This window comes from Macrobrachium nipponense, chromosome 15, assembly GCF_015104395.2.
Source record: "Macrobrachium nipponense isolate FS-2020 chromosome 15, ASM1510439v2, whole genome shotgun sequence".
Taxonomy (NCBI): domain Eukaryota; kingdom Metazoa; phylum Arthropoda; class Malacostraca; order Decapoda; family Palaemonidae; genus Macrobrachium; species Macrobrachium nipponense.
Window position 1 is genome coordinate 29,246,440 of NC_087208.1, and position 12,617 is coordinate 29,259,056.

Here is a 12,617-nt window from a genome sequence, read left to right on the forward strand (position 1 = left end):
GACAGGCTAATGAAATTATCAGGTATTATTAGCACTATAATAACGCATATTCTCTGTTAGTTTTATCATCCTACAGGGAAAATAAATGATTTTATGAAAAAAAAAAAATGTGAAACTCAGTGTCCCTTGTACAAGGGACACTGGTGGTCGGTGAGAAAACTACGGTCTTGAATAGAAATTCGGTCTTACAGAATGTTGGTATATCGCACCTGGAACATGCACATAAAGTATTATCAAAATAGAACCGTAAATAAGCACGTAATAACAAACAAAAAAAAGAGCAAAAACTAAAGCGAAAGCCCCGCCAATAAATATGGAAATCGCAAATTTTATAGTATATCTTTCAAAAATTGGTCAATGTCATTTTCTCTTTTTTTTTACGTGTTTTTAAAATGATTAGTTTCATCACAGAAAACAACTTTAGGGGCATCAGGGGTATCTAAACTAATTTTTCAAGTTTCTTGTCCTCAGAAAAAATCGCTTTTTTCTGTGGTTTGGTTTTTTTATATATATAAAGTTACTATAAGGCTTTATTTCTACCTTCATTTATCTGGTGTTCATATCTTTTGTATTTTGTAAAAATGTAATGTAATAAATAAATAAATACAGTAAATGATGATACAACTGGTTTTTTACTTGGGTAGAAGTTATTACATGTTTACGCTTGTCTGGTTTGTGATTTTTTGTTGAGACGCAGTTCATCTGTCACCTAAACATACTATAAGCAATAATAATATTTTTTTTTGGGTTCATCATACGTCTGGCATCGTGTCATACTGTTTATTTTGCTCCAAACTCTTCAAACCGAATTACAGAATGATTGGAAGTCCCTATCTGAAAGAGGAGTTTTGGTGGTACTACGCGTACCACCTTTATGCACCCGGTGCGGTGTAGTAGACTTGAATGGTGGTACCCACCTACCTCCAAACAAACTTTCGGTAATGAAGAGGTTAATAAAAAAATGGCCCCAGAGAAAGCAAAACAACTATATCTATAAAATCCATGTATGGATTGTCCCTCATTTTATCTCGGACAGTCCAGCAAAGGCCTAGAAGTAAGGCTAAGCCAGCATAAATATTCTGTGAAAACTGGGCAAAAATCCAATGCAATTTTCATTCATTTAAGTGAAAACAACCACCGAATAAAGTGGGATGATAGTTCAGTAATTGCAAAGTCAAGAGATGTCTTATCACGAAATCTTTTAGAATCTGCTTTAATACAACTTACTTTTCATTGTAATTTCAATGTTAGGTCGTGGCCTTTTTCATTTAAGACCCTTGTATCTGTAACATGTTTAAGAATGACCTCAAAGATATAATTACTGACTTAAATAAAAATAAAATCAGTTGCTTACTTAGAGTTGTTATTTTTGTTGTAATGTATGTCTGCCATGTATTGTGAATATGGTTTTGTTTACCAAGTTCTGAATAGCTGTCACCTATAATCCTTTAATTGTCTGGACCTTGTATCTGAGATGATTGTCTTAAACCTTTAATTGCACCCATTGTTTATGCTTGTTTGGGAAGGATTTTCATCTTCCAGCTGTGTCGGATTCTAGGTACTAATCTCTTTATAATCCCTAGCTGTCAGTTATACGAATCTTCTTGTATTGTCTTTTCCCGTATCTTTGTCACAGTCTCTTTGCTCAGTAAAGGACTTTTACGTCGAAAGATCTTGCAGATCCTCATTCGTTTATTTTTCCTTCGTGGCATATATCTTTATTTATGGATTTATCACGTTCCTAACTTTCGTGATTCAGTTATACATAATGAGGGCCACGTTTACTTTCGCTATCCTGTTTCCTCTTTTGAGATGTGTCGTCACTACCTTCTCCAAGTCTCTTGTGGCTGCACATTCAACCAGAATTCGTCTTAAGTTCTTGAAGAAGTGCCTTTCTGAACAAGTGCTCCCTAAATCCTTGCTGCCACGCCGTCTAAGAAGGTATGACAATCACCCATTCAATGAATTTAGTGCCATGATGTTGAAACAGAACATAGCAGCCGCCAAGCAAGAAGAGAAGGAAAAATTCAAGGAACTGGAAAGAACAAGGATCTCTTTCAATCATTCCATCCCGGCTGATTGGAAGGACTCGCTGCGACGGGAAATTTACGAAAAACTACGTAGGACTACAGATGCCCTGAAAAGGAAATGAGACAGAAAACTAAAAAATCTTATTGATAGCAGTGATTGGACTAATTGTGCACGTCAAGATTGTGTTGTTAACTTATCTAGTAAACAAATAAGTGAAAATGTTGTGAGTGCGCTTGGATATGGTTTATCTTTCTTTGTAACAAGTAGACCTTCTGCTTTAATGATTGCGTCATCCCTAAGTAAATTTGAAAAATCTTGTGATCTTCCTCAAAATCATGTTGACATGATTAAAGGTATTGTTTATGGAGCTGCTAGTGTTAAGCATGAAAGTAACTTCCCTGCTCGCTATAAGAAAAGTTTGACCGATCTTAAAAAGATTCGTTAGTTTTGATGTATGTTCTCTTTTTACTAAAGTCCCTATAGACTCTTATTTTAGAATATCTTAGTAATGAACTAACTCAGCATGAATTACCTCTACCTATAAGTCACATTATTTCACTCACGAGTCTGTGCATATGTGATTGTAAGTTTATATTCAATGGTGAATTTTATCAACAAATATTTGGCATGGCAATGGGAAATCCTTTATCACCACTACTCTCAAACCTGTACATGGAATTCTTTGAAAAACGCTACCTACCTAATATAATTTATATTCCTGTAAAGTGGTATCATTACGATGATTGTTTAGCTGTTCTTCTGTCGGTATTGATGTAAATGATTTACTCTCTAAATTAAATAACCAGGTACCATCGATTAAGTTTACTCTAGAATTAGAAAAAGACAATTGCCTCCCTTTCTTAGATGTTTTGATACATAGAGAACCATTTCAATGTAAATTCAGTATTTATAGGAAACCGACCAACAACTTAACTTATGTTCATTTCTTCTCAGGCCACCATCTTAACATAAAAATATCAATTTTTTCCTCTATGTTTTTACGAGCATTGCGCATTGTCAGTCCACAATATTTGGATCAAGAAATTGAATACATAAGAAAAATAGGGAAAGATTTATGCTATCCTTCACATATATTAGACATTTGTTATAATAAAGCCCGCAAAAAGTTTTATGTGTAAGTAACACGCAGAAAGAAAATTCTAAGAACATTCTCTGTTTGACTTATTTTAATGGATTTGAAACCATTAAATCATTGTTAAAAGCTTTTAATGTCAACCTTGTTTTTTCCTATAATAACACACTAAAAGGAATGTTAATAAAAAATGGCCCCAGAGAAAGCAACAACATAATATATAAAATTCCATGTATGGATTGTCCCTCATTTTTTATCTCGGTACAGTCCAGCAAAGGCCTAGAAGTAAGGCTAAGCCAGCATAAATATTCTGTGAAAACTGGGCAAAAATCCAATGCAATTTTCATTCATTTAAGTGAAAACAACCACCGAATAAAGTGGGATGATAGTTCAGTAATTGCAAAGTCAAGAGATGTCTTATCACGAAATCTTTTAGAATCTGCTTTAATACAACTTACTTTTCATTGTAATTTCAATGTTAGTCGTGGCCTTTTTCATTTAGACCCTTGTATCTGTAACATGTTTAAGAATGACCTCAAAGATATAATTACTGACTTAAATAAAAATCAGTTGCCTTAGAGTTATTATTTTTGTTGTAATGTATGTCTGTCATGTATTGTGAATATGGTTTTGTTTACCAAGTTCTGAATAGCTGTCACCTATAATCCTTTAATTGTCTGGACCTTGTATCTGAGATGATTGTCTTAAACCTTTAATTGCACCCATTGTTTATGCTTGTTTGGGAAGGATTTTCATCTTCCAGCTGTGTCGGATTCTAGGTACTAATCTCTTTATAATCCCTAGCTGTCAGTTATACGAATCTTCTTGTATTGTCTTTTCCCGTATCTTTGTCAGTCTCTGCTCGAGTAAAGGACGGTTTACAGTCGAAAGATCTTGCAGATCCTCATTCGTTTATTTTTCCTTCGTGGCATATATCTTTATTTATATAATATATATATATATATATTATATATATTATATCTATATATATATATATATATATATATATATATAGAAATATATATTTAAATTAGCAAGTAATTACATTGCTTACAATTTCACTCTCTGCCAGCTTAAAAAACTTGAAAATCATGGTAGCGCTAGTGTAGGTGTAAGTATAGATATTTGCCCCGCCCACTTTCATGGTAAGAGAGGAACAACTCTAGCAAGTAGTCAATTGTTTCTGCCCTTTTCTCATATGCAGGGAGGAGGGAGGGCTATGATTCGTAAATACTTGGTACGTATATAAAATATTTAAAAATTTCATTTTCATATATAAATATGTAAATTACCAGGTAATTACATTTCTGAATCCCAAATTGACTTGGAGGTGGGATATAGCTAGATTCTACTCCAAACATTATTAATGATAATGACTTAAGAGCTTAAAAAATATGTAACAGCATTGAAACAATGCTTGTTATTCCTTATCTGATAAGAGAGCTGCTGCAGGTAGATACTGTCTTTGGTTGGTGCTTATCTCATCTATATGGGGTGAGGCTAACAGGCCAGAGATGAATCTGGTGACTACAAAGCATACAAGCTGTCAAGCACCTCAGCGGCGTGGTTGGTATGGTATTAGCATCCCACCTTGGTGGTTGCGGGTTTGATTCTCCGCCATTCCATTGAGGGGTGAGAGATGTGTATTTCTGGTGATAGAAGTTCACTCTTGACATGGTTTGGAAGTCCCATAAAGCCGTTGGTCCCGTTGCTGAATAACCACTGGTTCCATGCAACGTAAAAGCACCATACAAACAAATACATACAAGCTGTCAGTTGCCCCTGTCCTGGGCATAGACTGACAAAAAAAAATTACCAGAAAAAACATAAATCACCTACTGCAACTATAAAAACAACATCAAACCATTAAAAGTAAGAATGGAGGGCGCTCTGAGCACTACACACCCCCCAGGCTCCCCTTGAACTCAACACCTGATATCAAGGTGATGATATAAAGAGATAGAAATCACAATTTTTGAAAGTAAATTGTATTTTTCCCAATTATACAAATCTGAGGTCCTTTACATAAGGAATTACTTTCGGCGTAGCTGGAATTACGGCCATTAAATTCTTGAACAGGGTGGTTAGGCAGTAACTACTATGTGGCAGGCGGGTAGGCCAGCCTGCCCAGATGTAAACACTCCACTTTGCCTTTCGGCCCAGGTTCAGATTGAGGGGTGGCATGAGGTGGGCAAAGGACCTCAGGTTTGTATAGTTAGGAAAAATACAATTTACTTTCAAAAATTGTGATTTGTTCCTACACAATATACAAAACCCTCAGTCCTTTGCATAAGGCAGACTCACTGTTTGGTGGGAGGAATATGAGTGAGCCTCTAGAACTGACTGGAGTTCTACACACCTGGGCTACTCCTGGTCGCAAGAGCGAGGAGGAGTGCCTTGCCTCTGACAACTTGATCGGAGTATAGGAGCTGCATGATCAAGAGTCAGACTTCTGGGCCTTTTCGAAATGAGTGAGGAATCGTAACTCATCCGAAAATGAGCTGTGAAGAATATTTGGAGTCGGAGGCATTATGCAAAGTTCTGGGAAGGGTTTGCATTATTGCCAGTCTCCTTCCTCCCCTTACTAGAGGAAGGAGGGGGATTGCTTCTATGATTCTGATAAGAAACATAGAAAGGAAGTTCTATGTGTAAGCTTACCACATCAATCGCCTGACCAGCCAGAGTAAGTTCGAGTCCTATCCTCAACCTGAAGGAAGAGGAGTGGCAGCACGAGGTGGGGAAGGTGGAGAGCCCAGTCACAGTCACTCTCGCATTCTTACCTCTAGAACTGCACACCATAGGCAAGATGCAACTTGTCCTCTTGAAGGAGCTGGGTAAGCAACCACAACCTGCAAGCATCCATCACTGGTCCAAGGAAAGTAGGTTCCAAGGACATGTGGGCAGGCCCGAAGGAAGAAACATATAAATATGGTCGTAATTACACCTCATCTACCTTCCTGTCTGACATATTCTTTGGAGTGATGAAATGCACCCATCCACTAGACTATACAACTGCAAAGAAGTCTCTCACGGTCTCGTAAGACTCGGAGAAAGACGTGTCATCGGACACTTCTGCAATGGCAGTCCGCAGCGGATAAAGACACCGACACTCCATGATGGGTGTCAATCCTTATGGGTACAGCAATACGGCAATAGGACAAATTAAATGACTGATCTAAATCAACCAATACAAAGTCCACAGTGTAGCTCATGACGGTCTTGGACTCTTCAACAGCTGCCAACTGACTGCGCTCAGTGAGCCATCATGCATCCGAGACGTAGTCACAACATGACACCTGCCTTTTGAAGGGTTATGCCGAGAACAACCATACCAGTAGTCTATCTTGTTCCCCACCGATGTTGGGAGACAAGATGATGATTCTCTCAAGGCATGAGCACAGCAGATGAGTCAATTGCCTTTTAGAGACCGAGGTCCCTGATGGCAAGACAGAAATTCTCATAGTAGTTGAATCTCAACTAGGAGAAACAATACTACATGCAAGTGAAAGACTAAGGTGAATGCGGACCTACATCTTCACAGTTGAATCGAGAGAAGTAAACTCAAGATTTTAAACAGAAAAAAGTCCCGTTGATGACACCAACCAGTGAAGGCAGCTTTAATCCCTGTTGTTTTACAGAGGACTGAAAAAGCTAAACCACTATTTCATTGCTGTTCGGTGAGAAAGTCGGAGTTTGCAATGAAAGCGGAGCGTCTTCAGTAATGAAAACACAGGGATTGTACTGCCTGAAGAACTGCTTCTGGTGGGCTGGATCAGAGAGGACATTTCTATTTACCTTGGAAGCAGAGCTGGCAGGGTGGGGAACAGGCAAAGTCTTCCGTTATTCATTTATGATTCGGGGGTGAACAAAGAATAATTGCACCTTACGAATTACGAAATGTATATTAGAAGACAAACTCAGATTGTCTAAAGAAATCATTCTGCGTTAGGCTACAGACTTCTGTTACCGTGAGTTAAATAGAATGATGATAATGAGTCTAGTGAGATGTATCTGTCTGAAAATTCTCACAACAGCAAAATGTGATGCAGGAGTGATGGTCATACATGTATGCGAGAATTCCAGCCAACCAGAGACCTAAGTCTGTGATTGCTGGGCAGATTCGAATCGGTAATCAATCCTCGACAGAGGAGAGACAATACCAATCGAAGTATCTCGGACAGCAAGCCGTACTGGCTGAGGCAGGCTGGCAGCGCCGTACACCGCTAGCTCTTGCTAAACTTGTCATCCTGAGTTGCCAGGTATTCCATTCCATGAAGGAATGTGTATGGCTAGAACCATTGAGCGCAAAAAAAGATACGCTCGAGCATTTGCATTTTAACCGAAATGGGAGGGGAGAAAACCCTCCTATTCGGTGAATGCAAATGCTGTGGTGCTGTTGGTAAACAATACCACTATTATCACAAAATCGAAACTGGTAACTCTTGGGAGGCCTGCAAGGCCGTCGTAGGTCAATTAAGAGAAGATACTATTCGTCTCGGTCACATATCCGTAAACTACAGCTGTGTGCCTACTACTCGGACAATTCAACTGATAACAGAAGCATGTCGCAAGAGAAATATATTTAGTATATTTGTAGGTTCCTGTACATCGACCTCCAGCCTAAATTCTCTTTCATTCGAGGAACAAGAATAAGGATTCGAAGCAGACCTCCTTCATTCTCTAATGAAGAGAGAGAAGGTGAAGTTTCCCTGAAGGGAGACTTCTACGGTGATAACAGGATACCAAAGCCAACTAGTTAAAGCCAACTAGTTCAAGCCGAACTGGATGTTCCCAAAACAGCAGCACTGGAGAGGCATTCAAACTCTCAGTACTATCCATCCTGAACGGATTGACGTATGTTTGGTAAGATCCTAGGATTGAACCAAAAACAGTCTCTCGGGTTTGAATTTCGTGGTGTAAACTCCACCAAACTCCTTTTATTTCCTTTTTTCATTCTGGTATAACCAAGAAGTGAAGGGGAAAAAAAAAAGATGATTGACTATTATTGCCCGTTCTTCTCTGTATCCCGGGGGTGACCGCGTACTGAGACGACGAACCGTCAGGTCCATCCAGGTCGAGCCCCTGGAAAATCTCAGAAAACCAAATCACCCTTCCAACGCTAGAAATTGCAAGGAATTTTAAAGGCTTAGTGAGACTCCCGAGTTCGTAATAACAATTACAGGGAATGTCTGTCTCGACAGTGTGTTTGGAAATTACAGGAAAACCAAAACACTCCAAAACGCCAGAAATTCCAAGGAATTCGAGCATTCGGCAAGATTCCTGATTATCGTAGTAATAATTATTAGGAATTCTCGTCTCGCCAACTCTGGACCGTGGTCTTGCCCAAGTGTTTGCAGATCTTAGAAGACAAAAACACTCAGAGAGTGCTAGAAATTCTAAAGAATTTTCAGCACTCTGCAAAACCATCCAAATTTTGTCAGACAATCATTGGGTGGTGGCCCTCCTCGATTCCTGTAGTAATCGAGGAGAAACGGGCAAGATCCTTCCTCAATAACGTGGATATATGTCTGTAAGGACCTGAAGGTCCCTCCAGGAATGCAGTCCCCCGATGGTAGGGCGACTAGGAGCGTCCACCAACGCAGTGAGACTGAGCACCGTCCTCATGACACATCACGGTCCCAGAAGCAGCCGAAGCTGTTCCCGGGGACCTGGGGGACCTCTGCCCAGTCTCACCTTGTGCACTGTCAGATGGGACCGTCACGTCTGCCCTGGGTACCGGGCGATCACTAGCAGTGATCGCCGGTCTGGCGAGAGTCACCTGGTGACTCTTACCATCCTTCCGCCCCGTGCCTGGGTCCTGGCGGTGAATGTACTCAGAGGCCCGGACCATGGCTGCACGGGACCGTACACTCGGTGACGCTCGCTGGCGAGCGACCGAGACGGTTCCTGGTCCAGAGGTGGAACCTCTAGAGCCAGGAGCAGAGGTACTAGCAGTGGCTGGTACTTCTATGGGAAGGAGAGATGGGCCCCATTCCCGAAGGAATGGGATGACCAGCGGAAGGCCAGCCTGTCTCACTGGGACGATGAGACAGGCCCTTAGAAGTCTCTGTGTGAGACTTCTGCGGGGGGGAGACCTCCCTCTTCTTCCTCAGTTCGGGAGCCTTGGAAGGAGAAGTGGAAAAGGGGCAGAAGACAACGACGAAGACGAAAAAGATGACGACGACACCTTCTTCTTCTTCGCCAACTTCTTCAGGACAGCAAAGGTTCTCCCATCCAGGATGGGGCTGCGTTGGCTGCCGAAGCAGCAGGCCCCAGCGCGACCTGGGAAGGAGGACCTGACGGAGCAGCAGTGGAGAGAATGCTTCCCCAAGGAGGGTTACGAAACTTGTATGGCAGGCGAAGCGTCTGCCACCACCGAGACCGGTCAGTCGAGTGGATGTGACCGTCGTCTGGGTGGGGCTGGGCATGCACCTGACTGGAGAGAGCCGATACCATCCTCCAACTCATCCAAGTCCTCGTCAGGGCCAAAACCTCTCAAGAGGACTGGATGGGGAGCCTCTACCAGTCTCTGCGTGCATGGTCCTGCGGGACTGTCACGTCAACCCTGGGAACCGAGGAATCACCGCGAGAGCGATCACCTTTCTTCCACCCAGTGCCCAAGTCATGATGGTATGGTGAGCGGACTCAGCATCAATGACTCTGGATGCACGTGAATCCGAAGATTACGTGCACTCGGGGACTCGCGAACGAGTGCCCGACATGGAACTAGTCTTAGGGGCAGAACCTCTAGGACTAGCAGCTTTGCGCTTCTATGGCTCCCATGCTAGGCCTTGGGGACAGCGTGACGGTTCCCATTCCCGAAGGAATGGGAGAGCCAGCGGAAGACCCAACCGCCTCCTCAGCTGAGGAGACAGACCCTTAGAAGTCCCGTGACGAGACTTTGTGGCGGGATCACAAGCTAGAAAAAAACAAGTTGCAAAACCCTCCCCACATTAACCTAATCACTCCAGCTACCCAACCCACCCCAGTCACACTTTCTTCTTTACACAACAAAATACAGCAGGACAATTGACCTATAGCTACAAAAAACAAAACAAAACAAAAACAACACAAAACACACGTACTTACCAACACTCCAGATACTCCGGGCTATCCTGTGCTGTCCGCTGGTTAAGGTCACTGGGACACCAACAACAACAACAACAACCAAGAACCACGACACCACAACCCAACACAACAACAAAAAAAGGAACACAACCACAACTCAACAACACAACAACAAAAAAGGAACAATCACAACCCAAGACCACTGCACAAACAACACAACCAACACAAAAAAAGCAACAGCACAAAAGGCAACATACACACCCACTAACAACACCAAAGAATAACAACAAAGACAACAGCACAGGCACAACAACTCCAAAGCAAAAAAAACATTAACTTTACAACAAGCAAACAACAAATCAATAACACACAAAAACTCAACTGACTTCAAATCCGTCACAGACCGCTGCCGACACTACTGAACATCACCAGTTCTGACTAAAAACTGACTCAAAAACTCTCACTCAAAACACAGACCTCCAACAGCAAACAACCCAGCCAGAACTCACTAACAGCCAATACAGTCGTTAACTATCCACACAGCAATTACTCTCTCTCTCTCTCTCTCTCTCTCTCTCTCTCTCTCTCTCTCTCTCTCTCTCTCTCTCTCTCACAGACGTTGTCAAATGGAACTCCATAACTCCTCCATAACTTCTTGGGGGGAGACTACCTTCTCCTTCTACGGCAAGGAACCTTAGGAGTCGAAGGGGTGGAGACTTATGAAATTATGATGATCTCGAAGAGGAGGATGACGACACTTGACAAACTGTCTTTCTCTTTGATTTCTCCAAATTCTGCGGGACTTCTACCATCAGGAATAGTTAATCATCACAGGGGCAGCGGTGAAAGCTTCGTCCAGTGACGTAACTCTAGGGTAGGAGTGGTAAATGAATATGATTACAACCAGGGGATCAGTACACACACTCGAGGATCAGTATCACAACATGCTACGAGTCACAGGTACAATTCCAAGGTTAGGATAACCAATACAAAGAGCTATCCAACCAATACTGCTGTAAACACAATCACAACTGTTAGTCTGTAAAATAAAGAAAAATTATTTAAAGTAATAAGGATACTCCTCTCGCATCCAAGGGCACCACCCTCCGAAGTGAGAGGAAATCCCCCAAACACCAACACCACATGCCCCCTCTTCTACCTTTGTCCGATAGCTGGTGAAAGGATGAAAGAGAAGAGAAATTACTAGAAAAAACAAAACAAAGGACAAACCTCTGAAATTCCCCTTGGTAATTCCCAAAGCGTAAGCGTAATTTCGGATGAATACATGTCTCGTTCTCACTTTAAGGGTGAAAGAATGTATATAATAAAGATGTTGGCATACCTTTGCTGCCAACCCTTAACACAAAGTAGAAAGGCAGCTATAAGGCTATCACAAAAAGTGGGTTTGCATATTAATTTAATTTAATATTAATATCAAACACAGTATATTTAAAAAACAAAAATAAACAAGAAAGATCCCACCGGAAAAATGATCAACGGCCAGTCAGCAAGAGCTCACAAACACACATCTTCATCGGAAGACGGCCGAAGGCAAGTAGAGTGTTTACATCCAGGTTAGGCTGTCCTACCCGCCTGCCACATGGTAGTTACTGCCTAACCACCTTGTTCAAGAATTTAACAGCTGTAATTCCAGCTATGCCAAGTAATTCCTTATGTAAAGGACCAAGGGTTTGTATATCGTATAGGAACAAAGAAAGGCTTCCTACGTTTCCTCACCCAACACCTTGCCAGCTACGGACAATGGTGCTAAAACACTACAATTATCGAATAACACTTCATGTCTTTCATATAATGAATACAAAAAACCGATGTACACTTCCAATATGTGTCTGAAGGACAATGACATGGTGAACGATCTGATTTCATGAATTTTAGCTCTTACTGATGTTAAGACGACTCCTCCAACTTGCGCATGGGCTTCATTTTTCAAATCTTTAAGGAAAAACGCTAGTCCATTCCTAGATATGGCACAAGACAGGTTTTTGACTGGGCACCAGAGAAGATTTTAGGGACCTAGAATCATTTTATGGCCTGATATTTCCATCACCCAAGCTACAGGGTCTGAGACTGATGATAAAAAATTTGGAGGCAATAATTTTTTATGTCTACAAGAGGTCTACCCCAGTTTTCAAAGATCCTTTCACACCTGAAGATGAAGAGTCCATTCTGTGGGGAGTACAGTGTTCCTCCAGTATTTGTGGGGGATGCGTAGCAAACCCTGCTGAATGGCTAGAATTCGTGAATAGTTGAGCCCCCTATAAAAATATTTAAAACTGCCTATTTTGTTAGTTAAAACTCAAGAAAAACCCACTGAAAATGTTTAAACCTAGTTTTTTATAGTTTTAACACAAAAAGTCCATTTTATAGAAAAAAAAAGAAAGGAATTTGTGGATATTTCTCATAG

General features: G+C 41.3%; 1 protein-coding gene across 3 annotated transcripts in view; it reads right to left on the minus strand.

Annotated features, from left to right (window-relative positions):
• The window catches only part of LOC135227061 (CXXC motif containing zinc binding protein-like), a 62,954-nt gene that overhangs the window by 5,078 nt on the left and 45,259 nt on the right, over window positions 1-12,617 (minus strand). The gene's annotated exons all lie outside the window — the stretch shown is intronic.